This window comes from Lolium perenne, chromosome 2 (assembly GCF_019359855.2).
Source record: "Lolium perenne isolate Kyuss_39 chromosome 2, Kyuss_2.0, whole genome shotgun sequence".
In the NCBI taxonomy this organism is placed as follows: Eukaryota; Viridiplantae; Streptophyta; class Magnoliopsida; order Poales; family Poaceae; genus Lolium; species Lolium perenne.
In genome coordinates, this window is record NC_067245.2 from 106,354,679 (window position 1) to 106,365,297 (window position 10,619).

Below are 10,619 nucleotides of genomic sequence, written 5' to 3' on the forward strand. Positions count from 1 at the left end.
ATGTGCAATTACTTAAAATTGGCCATGAACTAAATAATAGCAGGATGTTACTATAATACCTATAATTTTTGTAACAACGACTGAGCAAGATAGAAGTTATGATGGCTACATCTACAGAGCAGGGAATGCAAACCAAAATGTTCAATCGCTTAAAGTTAGCAATGAAGTAGAAAATAGCAAGGTGTTACGGTCATAGCTAGGAATGAACTAAAAGAGCTTCAGACAAACAAGCATCTGAACCCAGAACATGGCGCTAAAACAAGGGACTTACATTAGGAGAAGCACTCTGTGGGAGTCACAGCAGATCTTCCTGGGGTTGATAGATCCGGTGATGAAGTACGCTACATGTGCTACTTGGGGTTGGAGAGACGGCCATTACACTTCATGGTTACTCATCTCATCTGCAAAAACGTAACGGCGCGTCGTTAGCACAAACAGGTTCCCCCAAGATTAAGAGTTTAGATCATGCACGGCGCCGGTGAAGCAGATCCGGTTCATGCACAGCGGTGTCGGTGAGCAAGATACGATGCGGTGGACGACGGATCCGGCGAAGCGGCTCCGGTGGGGTGGACGATACCGCAGCTGAAGCGACTGCGGTAGACTGTTGGATGAGCATATGGTTTCGAGGTTCGGCGGGGATGATCCGGTCTGGTTGATGACGGCGTCGATGAAGCGGCTCCGGCAGGCAGCCGGATGACGAGGATCGCGAGGGCTCGGGTAGGCCAGGGAAATCCGGCGGGGATGTTCCGGTGCGGTGGTCGTGGAGGTGGGAGAGAGGGACTTGGGAAGTTCCGGTGGGTGGTCTGAAGGAAATGTATTTTTTTTGGGAGGGTTTCCTGGGCTAGGGAGGTGGTGATCCAAAAAATGACGAGCAGACCCCCCCACCAACCGACTTTGCTGCCATCTCCACAGGGGTAGAATAGGAATTTGGAAGCGTGTGAAATTTTTGTATTTTGTGGGCGGCAAGTTTTGCCGCTATGAGATTTTGAATTTGGCCACCGTCCAAGTATAATGATAAAAAATTGTGACACCGTACTAGTACCTCTGTTCAAGGCCGAGTGCAAAATCAAATCATCATCACGTTGAATATAGGTCACTACCATGGTCATGATCTATCTTCTGGACAGAGATCCAGTGCCCCCACGTTCACAGGGCACAACGTGACCTGAGGCTTCCCATCCACCATTCGTTTCAATCCAACGGCAAGGAAAGCAACAGCGTGACCCGATTAATTTCTGCTGAGCTGAAGAGCTGTTGTGTTCTCTCGAACCTGAAGAAATAGAGAAGGGAACAGAAGATGATTTCGGTTCCGAGCGCATCTGTCCGGGCCAAAAATGTATCTGGTACAAACTCCAGCGGGACGACGCATAGTGACTGGGCCGTTCGCAGCGACGCAAACATGCCCAAATATGTGTCTCGGATCCATCACGCGGACGCTGCGTGGATGCGTAAAGTGTCCGCTCGTGTCTGGAGAACGTTTCGTCGGGCCCGCTTGGCAGTGACCCAGCGTCGATGCGTCTTCTCAGCGGCGCCGCTTCGGCAGTCTGCGGTCGCGTAAAATGGCGATGCCTCGGGTGGCACGCGTCGTCACCTACCTCTGCGAATGGCGATGCCACGCGTGCAGCGGCCGTCGCGTGCCTCCGACCTATATAAACAGGAGCGTACGCATATCATCTCCTCCCACACTAAACCCTAGCCGCTGCCGCTCAACCTCCTACTGGGTTTTGTATAGAACTAGAACGCATAATTTAATCTCAAGTTTGATGTGCCCTGTGAACGTGGGGGCACTGGATCTATGTCCCTATCTTCTTAATCCCAATCAAAAATGCGTTTGAAATATTTCAGGATTGGTGGGAGATTTTGCCGCCCGACTGAGATTAAATTAAACCACGCGTTCGACAATTCAAACTTGAGACCAAGGCTATGATACCATTTAAGTTCGAACTGATTGAAAAAGGCTATACAATTAATTTATATAACATCCATAGGAACAACTACCAAGTTGATCCCAACCGCAGATAAATGCATCCACCAACAATAGTAGGAACGGTGCCTTATTCTAAGGAAACATTTCACAAGACCAATGTACTCACTATGTAGTGTTCATCTCCAATTATCTATGGCATTTTCTAAGTCTTTGGAAGATTATAACGAACTTGATTGGCCTCGTGCAATAGGGCATCACATGCTTCTAATCTCGATCTCAACATGTTAACATTTATTCTTAACATAGCTGTTGCAACTCGTTCTACTTGGAGTTGTTCCTCCAAAACTTGAGCAGAGAAAGACTTGGACTTGGGCTTCAAAACCCAGCATTTCGCAGGAAAGAGATATCTTTATCTTTCCCATGTTTTGCCATCTCGAATTTCATATTAGCATGACAAGTTTTGAGTTGTGTAAAAAGAAAAGTTATTACAAAGAAAAATGCAGATGGTAGATTTAATGTGTACGAACTACTTTTAATCATACAAGTTGGCATGCCTGACTATAATAAGGACCGTCTATCTTGCTAGCAGGCATAATTATTAAGGTATTATTAATGGGCTACCATGTTCGTAGTCTTCGAAGAAACAGCCTTTATTGCATTACGAGCAGAAAACAGTTCACACGTGCGCTCAGATTCAAATTTTCAGCATGCAGCCGATTTATGGTTTAATTGAAGTACACATCATTATATTATTTCACACAAAATACAGCAGCCACATGGAACATATCTAATTTTAGTACAACAACAAAATTTGCAATTATTACAGACCAGAAAATTTTGAACGAAATTTTGAGCAGTAATTAATTACAGCATTGGCATCAGTCCACTTGATCGAACAACAGAATCAAAGTTTATTTAGACACCTTCAATTCCCGAGACACATCACAACCGGCTTACCATGACAAGTGCATAGGAGATTCTTTAGAACATTTTCTGTCAAAGTTTGCCTATTTTTCAATTCATGTATCTCTTGGCGTGTGTTGGCAATTATTTCATCAAGATCTTTGTTTTCCCGCCCAAATATATCAATCGCCTCTTGGAGTGCATCCCCCAAATCTCTTTGTGCCGGATTAAGTTGAGCAATAGATACCATGGGCCTATGCGAGCAATATGCACTCTCACCGCCGCTTTGTGAAACATCAATACTTGAGGCATTGGCCCTTGCTTCTGGCTTTGTAGCTTTATTTGAAGCCTGAAATTTAGATAAAACAAGTTACAACATCATATGATGCAATAAAAGACCTCCAATTTCAAGAGCATCGTTGAGCTGATATAACATAGCAAGCAATCCAAAATAGAGCCTCGTACATCTATTTCTTAGAACGGTTGGTGTACTGGACTCGGTGGACCAATGAGAGCACGTGCCATCGTCACCGTTGCTCGTGAAATGACCGCAACACTTGATAAATGGGTTGTCCCTACCGACATTACAGCTTTGTTTTGCAGGCTGAAACTAAGACAAAACAAGTTAAAATGCAATACAATACACGGCAAACAAACAAAGATCAAGTTGACATAATTTTGAAAGAACCATGGGCGAGATATAACAAAGAAACCGGTTAAGCCACATGCCTCTTAGAACAAACCAAACTAGATCATGGCGATGATGTATACAATGAACCAAGCAACTAGACATCATGTGCCCAATAACAAAGCCAGGTCACTGCACAGAAGAAATCTAGCAAATAGCCAAATATAGTCAAAACATGTGCATGTTGGATTGGATACAATTAGGAAAATAATGTATGATTGATTTAAGCATGCTCAGATAGTGCCTTCGACAACGTAGAAGGTCAATGCAACAATTAATTGTATGGCTTGTATGAAGTGCCATAACATTTAAATTAAGCATAACGAGGCATTGCTTAATCGAGAACCGAGTGCTAGCTCAGTGGCAAGGCTTGCGAGTGCACAGCCAGCCCACCCGGGTTCGAGTACCAACGGGACTGAATTAAACAAGAATGAAGCGAGATGTCAGTACAAGTAGTGGCAATAGAAATGCAAAATCCATAACAGGGCCAATGACAACATTCACTTGCCAACAAAATCTAAGGATTTAGGGTCTGTTTGTTTGGGCTGCAGCTTTTGAGAAGCAAATTTGTAGCTGGTGGGTCGTGAAAAAGCGTAGAGAAGCACTGTTGGAAGCAGAGATTTGATGTCTGGTTGAAGTGCTTTTTATGGCTGCTGCTATTGGTTTAGGAGTGAAATGTCTGAAATGCCCTGAGTGCTGAAGATGTTGAATATATGCAGATTTGAAACGAATTTGCTATTTATAATAGTTTCATTACATAATTATCATGTTTAATAACCCCAAAATACTTCAATTTATCTTTCTTTTTTGCTAAAATAATTTTGAACACTTTTTGTATCGGAATATTTTGGAGTGTTGTTTAGAATTAAATATAGCTTTTGGCTTCTAAGTTAAAGTTTTTACGGCTTTAAAAAAAGTGTAAACAATATCACAAGACATCTCACTAACCGTTAATTGATCGATCACCTTAATTTTAGGAATTAATCAGTCGATTGTTAATCAATGAGGTTGCTTTAAATGGGCAGGCTCTAAGCTCTAAAATATGCTACGTATATTGAAAAGTAAGATTTGCAAAATAGCGCACAAAAGGATTTTTGCAGAAGTATTGCCTTGATTGCTTGAAGTAAACGATGACATCCAAAATAAAATATATATGAATAGGATTGTCAAATCCTTCTCATCTTCACCGTCATGTGAAACTGGTAGCTACCATATACAGACAGAGAGGAAAATAAAATTGCATCGCATGAACACCGTGCTCTGTACCAAACTACCAATTACTCTGTACATCAATACTTCAATACTGTGGATTGGACGGAACTGTGGAGGAAGAATTTCCTACAGCAGCCGAGCGGGTAGTGAAGAGCCTCGCGCCGGAGTGAAGATGGACCAACCGATGGAAGAGCAGCTCCAGGCGGTCTGCCGAATGAGAAATTGCGACCCCGCGACGCCTCGAGCACCTCCTGTCGCCGGCGGCCGTGCTCAGATTCCTCCTCCTAGGTCGCGCCTCCCTGCTCAGCGTCCTCCCCCTAGGCCGCGCTTCCCTGCTTGTCCGCCTACGCGCAGAGGAGGCGGTCGACCTGGCCCTCGGCCTCGAGGCTGACCATGGGGCCACGCATGCTATCGCGGCGGAGGTGCGCCCCTGCTGCAGGAGCTCCTACACCATGCTCTCTGGCGTTCCCGACGAGCTTGCAAGTGGGGACGGACTACTGGGACGGCGGCGGCGGATACTAGCGACGATGCCGGCCGGAACGACGACGGCGGCCGGGCAGGAAACCCTAACCCTATCCTTTCATTGAACGGGACAGGAAGAAGGGGAAAATGGGCACTGGGCTCTCGGGCGGGGAACGATTGGAAGGGGCGGGCCGGAGTTGTACGTGAGGGCAGTTTTTTCGTTGTTAGCAGCAAGTGTTAGGGGCATTTTGGTCCACCGCCGCTCGGGAGCAGAAGAAGCTCGGGAAGCAGGTCTCGCCCAACTTCCGGATTGCTAGTTCATTTAGGCACAGCGCTTCTTCAAAGGGCTTTTCTAATTGTTGGTGTTTGTTTGGGCTGCTACTTTTGGACCTCAAAAGCCCTAAAAGCAGAAGTAGAAGCCCAAACAAACAGGGCCTTAGCTTTCATATACCCTCAAAATTTAAAATAGTGTAATCCCCCGAAAGGGTATCATGGTATCATTTAATCTCAGCTATCTCACCCCTAATACCAAACATGTATCATTTAATCTCAGCCGTTCTTTTGTTTTACTCAAGAAAACATTTTTATTTTGGGAGTTTATAGAAGCACAAGCCATCGTCTACATTGGCACTGTGTTATGAAAAATATCATCTTCATCGTACATCGTTATGTGAAGATATTGATATATAATTCTGTGCTAGGAAAACAAATAGCAATTACTATGTTACAAGAACCATCTTCAAGCTCGAAGATACGAAGTTCATTGGTCCACCAACCAAGGCTGATAAAATATTATATATATTAATTTAGTACTAATATTTCGTATTTACTCATATTAAGGTCTAACTTTTTTCCCCATGACAACCCAGTTTTGATATAAAATCTAACGGTGGCCATGTGTGGGTCACATAAAAAGTATTGAGGTAGTAAATTTATACATAGATATTGGATAATGTATTTTAAATTTCAAAAAATATGGTAGAAATATATAAATTAGATAGTCTTGTCGTGCAATATGCATGCCGCAAAAGGTAAGATAGATCCTTAAAAATTCTCGACTCTAATCACAAAAATATACATAATCCTAATGGGGTGTCCATGAAAAAGTTTTGTCACTTTCGTATTAGGGTATACTTCTATTTCATCGACTAAAAAACTTAATTGTAATGAACTCACATATTACTCCTTCCATTACTTCTTTTAGGGTGTATTAGTTTTTCAAAAGCCAAACTTTAGGCTTTGTGACTAATTTTAGCAAAAAATAATAATTATCAACATCAAATAAAATATGGAAATATATTTTAAAATTATATATGTCGTGACGTGCAAAGCACGTGCTACTTACTAGTAGATTACTAGAAAATGAATGAAGCAATTGAACATGGAGCGTATTATATAAACAGCCAGATCATTTGAATATGGATATACCACATCATGTCAATGGGACTCAGAAAAACAAAGCTAGACATTTAAACAAGTAATATAACTATTTTTTCACAATGTTTCAAGTAGAATAGGAAGCTAGGTTAGGAATAAAGCAATCATGTTTCAAGTAGAATAGGAAGGTTAGGAATAAAGCAATCATGTTTCAAGTAGAATAGGAAGCTAGGTTAGGAATAAAGCAATAAAAAACACGAAGTGCATCATTTCAGCTAGGATCATTTCTATCAAACTTCATGCACTAGCCATGGAACAACAGGCAAACTCAATGAAGCAACAGGCAAAAAATTAACATAATAGAATTTTAGGACTTGTTTAACATAGCCAAATCATGTAACTTATACCCAGGCATGCCGGATGCCAGATGGGTCAAAGGCAGTGTGCAATGTTCCATATGGTCATTGTTTATATTTTATTAGATTCCATTAGGCAACTTAGGTAGTGCAACATACAGAAAATGATGCAATTGAACTACGCACAGGAGGTAAATTAACATTCCAAAAAAACAGGGAACTTACGTGAGTTTTTTTTGAGTCACACGGACCTCATCAGGTACTTGGGCGAGAAGAACACAGTGCCACACTGTTTCTCCTCTGCATGAAGGAGAGGCCAATTGTAAACAGAAACAGGATCCAAGATATAGAAGTTTGCATTAAGCAATATAGAAAAAACAGTAGGTACTTACATGATTATAGGCGAGCTTTACTCTACGTTTCTGAGTGGAAGATGTGCCTGCTGCACGTCTAATAACAACAAATAGTTACGAGTCAAGGATTTGCTATAATTAAATTGACACCAAACAGTAGTAGAAACATTATGACGTGCATAAACATGTAATACAGGATCGCAGAAAGATATCAAACATGATGTAACTAGAGCAGTAGCCTACGGCCAAATAGTGAGAAATTGTAATTGTGTCAATGGTGGACTTGTATAGCCTACCCCAACTTGTTTGGGAATAAAGCTTTGTTGTTGGTGGTGTTGTTGTTGTTGTCAATCGTGGACATGTAGAGCATTCAATGGCTCATGATTGGTGGCTCATATTTTGTAGAGTTTCAGCGAATGGGTGGGTTAGGTCAGTCAGACCACGACACTCTGTATTTATATCATCTGAGTTAGGGTTACAATACCACTGGACATGGGCCTCTATGGGCCTCACACTGGATACAATATTACTACAGCGCTACTACTAAACTCACTCATGGTCCAACACACCCCCTCAAGATGATCATGGGTAAACAACCATGGCCATCTTGCAACAACATGACACATATGACAACTACGAGTAATGAACTTTCAGCATAACTCCTAGGATACATGACAGCATTGCACTTTCCATCATCTTGTCATCTCGATTCATCTCTTCATCAGCAGCGAAGACATCCAGCTTCAACCATCTGGGATACGCACAACTCCTAACCATACACATCCTCAACAACCCCGGCTGCCTCACCACACAAGTTCCGCAGAACCATCCACACTCGCCTCAATGTCCTCAGCCTCTCTTCTCCACTCTGCCCGGCCACTGACCTCTTCCGTCTCTCCCACAAACCCTGTAGGATAACGTTGCATAGAAAACAAAAATTTTCCTACCGCGAACACGCAATCCAAGCCAAGATGCAATCTAGAAGACGGTAGCAACGAGGGGGTATCGAGTCTCACCCTTGAAGAGATTCCAAAGCCTACAAGAGGAGGCTCTTGTTGCTGCGGTAGACGATCACTTGCCGCTTGCAAAAGCGCGTAGAAGATCTTGATCACGATCGGTTCCGGCGCCACGAACGGGCAGCACCTCCGTACTCGGTCACACGTTCGGTTGTTGATGAAGACGACGTCCACCTCCCCGTTCCAGCGGGCAGCGGAAGTAGTAGCTCCTCTTGAATCCGACAGCACGACGGCGTGGTGTCGGTGGCGGTGAAGAAGTCCGGCGGAGCTTCGCTAAGCTATGCGGGCAATATGGAGGAGAGGAGCTTGGCTAGGGTTTGGGAGGGGTGGCCGGCCACTCTATGGGGGGCGGCCAGCTTGTGGTCTTGGGGTGGCCGGCCCCCTCCCTTGGCCCCTCATTATATAGGTGGATCCCAAGTGTTGGTGTCCAAGTCTTCGAATAAGACCCGAAACCAAAACCTTCCATAAGAGGTGAAACCTAGCCCAACTAGGACTCCCACCCAAAGGGTGGGATTTCCACCTCCCATGTGGGGGGGTGGCCGGCCCCCTATGGTGGAGTCCACTTGGGACTCCACCCCATCTAGGGCTGGCCGGCCATGGTGGTGGAGTCCCATGTGGACTCCACCTTCCTTGGTGGTTTCTTCCGGACTTTTCTAGAACCTTCTAAAACCTTCCATAGAACCTTCCGCGACATTTTATTTCACATAAAATGACATCCTATATATGAATCTTATTCTCCGGACCATTCCGGAACTCCTCGTGATGTCCGGGATCTCATCCGGGACTCCGAACAAATATTCGAACTCCATTCCATATTTCAAGTGCTACCATTTCAACATCCAACTTTAAGTGTGTCACCCTACGGTTCGAGAACTATGCGGACATGGTTGAGTACTCACTCCAACCAATAACCAATAGCGGGATCTGGAGATCCATAATGGCTCCCACATATTCAATGATGACTTTAGTGATCGAATGAACCATTCACATATATTACCAATTCCCTTTGTCTCGCGATATTTTACTTGTCCGAGGTTTGATCTTCGGTATCACTCTATACCTTGTTCAACCTCGTCTCCTGACAAGTACTCTTTACTCGTACCGTGGTATGTGGTCTCTTATGAACTCATTCATATGCTTGCAAGACATTAGACGACATTCCACCGAGAGGGCCCAGAGTATATCTATCCGTCATCGGGATGGACAAATCCCACTGTTGATCCATATGCCTCAACTCATACTTTCCGGATACTTAATCCCACCTTTATAGCCACCCATTTACGCAAGTGGTGTTTGATGTAATCAAAGTACCTTTCCGGTATAAGTGATTTACATGATCTCATGGTCATAAGGACTAGGTAACTATGTATCGAAAGCTTATAGCAAATAACTTAATGACGAGATCTTATGCTACGCTTAATTGGGTGTGTCCATTACATCATTCACACAATGACATAACCTTGTTATTAATAACATCCAATGTTCATGATTATGAAACTAATCATCCATTAATCAACAAGCTAGTTTAAGAGGCATACTAGGGACTTCTTGTTTGTCTACATATCACACATGTACTAATGTTTCGGTTAATACAATTCTAGCATGATATATAAACATTTATCATAAACATAAAGATATAAATAATAACCACTTTATTATTGCCTCTAGGGCATATCTCCTTGAGTCTCCCACTTGCACTAGAGTCAATAATCTAGATTACATTGTAATATACCTAACACCCATGGCATTTCGGTGTTGGTCATGCTTTGCCCTAGGGAGAGCTTTAGTCAACGGATCTGCTACATTCAGATCAGTGTGTACTTTGCAAATCTTTACTTCTCCATCTTCGATGTACTCGCGAATCGAGTGGTAACGCAGCTTGATATGCTTCAGCCTCTTGTGTGACCTTGGCTCTTGTGCATTGGCGATGGCACCCATGTTATCACAAAGAATGATTAATGGGTCCAATGCACTAGGAACCACACCGAGCTCTACAATGAACCTCTTCATCCATACCGCTTCCGATGAAGCCTCCAAGCCGCTATGTACTCTGATTCCGTTGAAGACTTCGCCACCGTGCACCGCTTCGAGCTTGCCCAAGCTTCTGCAGCACCATTCAATATAAACACGTACCCAGATTGTGACTTAGAGTCATCAGGATCAGTGTTCCAACTTGCATCGGTGTAACCGTTTACAACGAGCTCTTGGTCACCTCCATAACAAAGAAACATATCCTTAGTTCTTTTCAAGTACTTCAGGATATTCTTGACCGCTGTCCAGTTGTTCCATTCCCTGGATCACTTTGATATCTGCTAGTCAAACTAA